The following is a 6,146-nucleotide window of genomic DNA, read 5'->3' on the forward strand; positions in this document are numbered from 1 at the left end:
TTTGTCAGTTCTACTTCCACATATGTCAGTTGATTGTATACCTTCACCTCGCATTGCCACAGAATAGAAATAAAGAGTTGTCATAATAATATCTATTTATTCTTATTAGGTAATATTTAATAAGATATAAGATTTATAAACGTTTTGTAGAAATATAGAATATTTTACGGAGACCTTCCAACTCCAATTTGAATCTTCGACAGAACCACTAAGGTCGCAATCCACATCTGTTCTAGAGGTAATGAAACACTTAGAAATCCTGTTTCATGATCTGACGAAGAGAGTTGGCTCAAAACATGTTAAAATGAAAAGTGTTTAAAATCTGGCGATTTTATAACTTAACCAATACATACAATACATATGTATGTGTATAAACAAAAAAACAAGTCGAAACAAAAATATAAAACGCTGCACCAATTGAAAGGATCCCCATGGTACGAGCTATAATGTAGGTTACAAAATGCACCCTACGTTTTAGAGGTGACTTAAAAAATAGGACCCACATTGCGGTAGGGATACACTGTCTATCGGTCTTAACCTCAGTATTAATATTAGTTCCATGTATATATATATATATATATATGTATGTGTGCGCGCGCTATTTCAGACTTAAGTGTTTTTTTTTGTGTTTTTTTTTTGTGGAAAGTACAAGCTAAACGTTCTCAAGTTAATAGCACAGCTGTTTGGATTCCTAGTCAATGTATATATACCATTACCCACAACCAAAATAGACATTTGTTGTGTCGAATCTGGCTTGATTCCTTTTGCTAGCGATGGTGCTAAGAACACAATCGGTGGTGGTTTGTTTGTTTTTGAATTTCGCGCAATGCTACACGAAGGCTATCTGCGCTAGTCGTCCCTAATTTAGCAATGTAAGACTAGAGGGAAGGCAACTAGTCATCACTATCCACCGCCAACTCTTGGGCTACTCTTTTACCAACGAATAGTGGGATTGACCGTAACCTTATAACGCTTCCACGGCTGAAAGGGCGAGCATATTTGGTGCGACGGGGATTCAAACCCGCGACCCTCAGATTATGAGTCGTCTAGAAGCAACTGGGTAAACGTAACATTCAACAGTACACATGCAATTTGTGTACGTGTGTACGTACTTGAGAAAATTATAAGAAGAGTAGTAAGTGCAAAAATGTGGTGTTTCTTCATCAACAGGTGGTTGCCCTGAAAAGGGCCATTTTTCTTTTTAACATGAACATTTAACCTCAGAAACTGTACCGAGTGCGGCCCCGTCGTTTCAGAGCAAACACTTCATCCATGACGTATCTTGTTACTTGTAGAAACTCCCGTGTACAACAAACATTTAATGGTTTTCATCACATCTAGAAGCACTCGGGTGAAACGAACATTCAACATTTCTTGTTACCTCTGAAAGCAACTGAGTACAATAAACATTCAACCGTCCTTCTCACTTCTATAAGCATAGGGGTGTTATATGTGTCGATCAATTCCATTATTCGTTGGTAAAAGAGTAGCCTAAAAGTTGGCGGTGGGTGGTGATGACTAGCCTCCTTCCCTCTAGTCTTACACTGCAAAATTAGGAACGGCTAGCACTGATAGCCCTCTTGTAGCTTTGCACGAAATTAAAAAAACAAACAAACCCATCAAGATCTTTACCAACCTACCCTCAAATTTAATTATGTGCCCAAAAAAGCGCAAATAGAATATTAATACTGAATAGTTAAGTAAAATAAAATAAAACAAAAAACGTATAAATATTGAACATTGTAATGGAGAAGTGCGACACAGCAACAAGTCACATTTATTTAATGTCTGTTAGTTAAGGCACTGACACTTAACTCATAAATATTGAACTATGTAATAAAAAAGTGTGACGTAGTCAGCAACAAAGTTCTGTGAAAAACTTAGAGCAACAAGGTTCGTCATTTTTTTCAGAATGCTTGTCTGTAAAAAAACACCTAGTTGATTAATCATATTAAAATTCGTTTAAATAGTGAAATTTTAATTCATTCTATAAACACGTATGTAACTGTTTAGGCGGCTTTGTAATTACAACCGGCTTCAGTTTTGCTCAGCCAATACTGTGATATAGCCTTTGTTAATATTCAGGTATTTTAAGTTGTTTTAAAAGTACGATTTTTATGGCCACCATGCTTTCATCACAGTTCTTATTATTAAGTACCACTGTACTTAATGATGTATCGTGTACTTTATATTAAAACAATTTTGAAATCGCTTCATATCATTATAGCTGATGTCGTCACGTTCAGTCATGTTCTGTCTAACGACCGCACAACTTCATAATAACCCTGCAGAGAGATTTTTCTTGCAAAAGGTTTCTTTGTATGGATGTCAGCTCCAAATCACTTAACTTCTACATTAGCACTTATCATAATATATTTAATGTAAAGACGGTGGTTTCTAAATGCTCATTTCTACAGTTCATTATCATAAATACCGTATCATACTCCAGCTACTTCTCGTGCTTAACGGTTGGGCAGATACGACATGGAAACTACTTGTCACACGTGACTTGTGTCGATTGTCCTTTTATTTTATTATGTTGTGTATTGTTGCTTGTGATACGTGAATGACTTTTGTCACTGAGCTTTGTGTTTCTGAATTATCACCTGTTACAAAACATCGCTCATTGCTTACCTGGCAAGATTACAATTTACTGCAGGCTTCTTTATGAATGGTCCTGATACTCTAAACTGATCCATTTCCTTTATTTTGCAATGCATTAAGTACAGGGATATCCCCACCTTGAAGATTCTATACTTCTTATACCAACTTACCTTTTTTTTATCTGATTGTATCAATACTTTGTGGCGGAGGGAGAGATTAGATAATCTTCCAAAAAGCAATCAGTATATACTGGCATCACGCTAAATATCAAACAATATCAAAAGGTTGTTCGCAAACATTCTGTTCCACTGAGATCTTATACTGGTTGTTATTATCATGAAGCTCGATAATACACGTATTAAAAGCTGTTTAACATAACGTACTCAACTTTTTGTATTATACATACCTGGTACATTAATATGGAAAGAAAACTAGTTTTTTTCCATACATCCAAGAACATTTCAAGCTTCATTGGCCTAAATAATCTTCAGTAACTATAATAAAAAACTGATTGTTCTGGAACTACGCGAGATGAACAAGTTAAGCAGGTGCCCATTATTTCTTTTTACCATCATGTACTCGTACTTGTACCACCCATTAAAAATTTTAAAAATAAATATTTGTAAGAAACTGAAAACTACAAGTATCGTTAAAATAAAAACAAATTTCATGTTTGTAACTTCATTAACCAGGAGCCTCCATAATTCAAAGATTCTTTTCCTTAATAAATTCTAAAAAACATCCATTTTTATTTTTGAGTCTAAAACTGCATAAAACGAATAAAAACATAATTATACAATAAAAACTAAGCTCCTAAAGTTATTTCAAGTATCTATACGTTTATGCGCAAGCTCGGTTATTCTATTTACCGAGTTGATTTGAATATGGAATGAAGTTTTCGGAAACTTCAAAGAACATGCTGCTTTTTTGTATATAAAAGTAACATTGTTTGGTTCTGTTGTAACCCTCAATAAGTCTAAAATTTGCCCTAAAAGTAACGTCGACTAAAATGTTTGTTACAACATCTGCAATTTAAATTATTTTTAGCACAAATGTTAGGCCTATTTGTTTTTTATTGATTCGCCAGCTGCCAGTATTTAAATTGTAAATAAGATTCGTGGCAGGAATTTAGGATTAATAATCTTTTAAGCTCTAGAAAAATATTTTGTGATCTTAAAGACATACTGAATGGTCTGGTTTGAATTTCGTGCAGAGCTACACGAGGGCTATCTGCACTAGCCGTCCCTACTATTCATTGGTTAAAGAGTAGCCCAAAAGTTGACAGTGGGTGTGACGGGGAATGGTCAGAAACGTTTATTTATTTTCGCCCTATTTAAACTGTAATTACCCTTGGATATTTTTATAGCGTTTGGTCATGGGTGTAAATTTGTAAATTGTATATTTTAATAAATAGAAAAATCTAAAACTCTGAATAACAAAGAAATTAATTAACTACATATTTATATTCTAGAAATCAGTAAATTGTAAAACAATAAAATTTTACGAAGACTATAGAACTTTTATAATAGCTACAGTCTATCTTGTATTAATCTACAATGAATTTTTCATACAGCTGGTTGTGTTTGTTTTAAGTGTTTAATATTGTACAAGAAACGGTTTTATAGCTTTCATGTTGCTTAGAACTTCATATTAATGATATATTTATGTGATAAAGGATAAACCTATAATACATTAAATAATGCACTCTCCTTCTTTGACTTTCATCGGGAACTGTCTTCGGTATGTTTAGAAAACAACAACAACCCAGTAACCAAAGTTAATTCTTAGTGTAATGCTCTAATGGCTTAGTGATATTCATAACGCTATAATTCAAGGTTAATTTCAGTAATGTGAATGATACAGATAATTCACTGAGTAGCTTAGCTCCGTAATAACAAACAAGCAAACAGTTTTGAACGTAATAATGACTGCCAACAAACATATGAAGTGTCAGCTAGCAAACAATGTTTGTCACCAGAATTATGGCTTGCACAGTAACACAGCGAGTGTTTCTTTAACGGTTTAGTGTTGTATTATAACCTCTCTATTCCAAGCTTTGTTTTACTTAACATATAATTATTACAGTGTAAGACAAAATGTATAAAATGATTAGCAATGAAACAAAATTATCACTTAATCTTTGTTAAATTGTATGGATATTAGAGAAACAAATAACGCAGTAAACAAGAACAGAAAGGGATAAGCAACTGGATGTGCAATTTTTGTGTTGAAACCCATATGTCTTCTCAACTAAGTTCGGGTTTCTTTCCAGAAAATGACCCTAACCTTACAGAAATGTGGGCTTGGGACGAGTTAATCTGCCCACACATTGGCAAATCAGGTTGAGGATGTTCGATAGATGTTGTTTCAGCGTGCACAAAGCAGTTATTTAATAAACGTTGTTTTTATAAACTTTTCACTTTCTTACACCAGGTGCTGTATATAGCGAAACGATGACAACAAACACTAAAGAAGGACCACCTTCAGAGTTATGAAGTTTCTAAATGGCACAGAATAACTTCTAGTTGACCTGATTATGTTCAAAACGTTCTTAATTATCGATCAAACGTATGTATCGGAGCTGCTATTTAAGCGAGTAATTTATAGCTGCCTGTAAGGAGAGAACAGATGTGGCTAATCAGCATGCCATATTTAATTAACAACATTTAAAGATATCATGAATATTAATTCAAACAACATTCTCGCAAAATAATTTAATTTTTCAACACTTACAAAGTTTATAATCGTGACAAAAAAAGTTGGTTAGGAAAGCATAGTATACATAACAATTGACATGTTAAAATATTCGATAATAAATTTTATAGCAATACATTTGTTTGTTTGTTTTTGAATTTCGCACAAAGCAACTCGAGGGCTATTTGTACTCGCCGTTCCTAATTTAACAGTGTAAGACTAGAGGGAAGGCAGCTAGTCATCACCACCCATCGCCAATTCTTGGGTTACTATTTTACCAAGAGTAGTGGGATTGACCGTCACATTATAACGCCCCCACGGTTGGAAAGGCGAGAATGTTTGGTGCGACAGGGATTCGAACCCGCGACCCGCAGATTACGAGTCGATCGCCTTAACCCACATGACCATGCCGGACCCTATAACAATACAAACCATAAAACACACGTTACAGTCTTAAAATATTTTACAAGTGGAAATTAACGAATATAACACATATACTATATATATATAATAAAATTTGTTATCTTGGAAATGAAAAAAAAGAGACAATTTGCAGTTGATTGTCATATCACAAAATATAGTTTTGAAAGAAATGAATTCAAAACAACTATAATGTTTGACTATTAAATAATGAATATAATCAAAGAGGAAGTACAAACTATATTAGAAAATTCAGATGTTATATAGTAAAACGTATTACAGTGGAAAAAATGAATACAATACATTACAACGTAGAAACTAGGGGATTGAAAAAATAAAGCTGAAATAGTCTATGAAAATAGATAACGTAGGAGGTAAAACAAGAATCTAATGGTCTGGATCACAAAGGGAAATAATGTACAACCTAG

The sequence above is a fragment of the Tachypleus tridentatus genome, chromosome 8 (assembly GCF_004210375.1).
Source record: "Tachypleus tridentatus isolate NWPU-2018 chromosome 8, ASM421037v1, whole genome shotgun sequence".
NCBI classification, from domain to species: domain Eukaryota; kingdom Metazoa; phylum Arthropoda; class Merostomata; order Xiphosura; family Limulidae; genus Tachypleus; species Tachypleus tridentatus.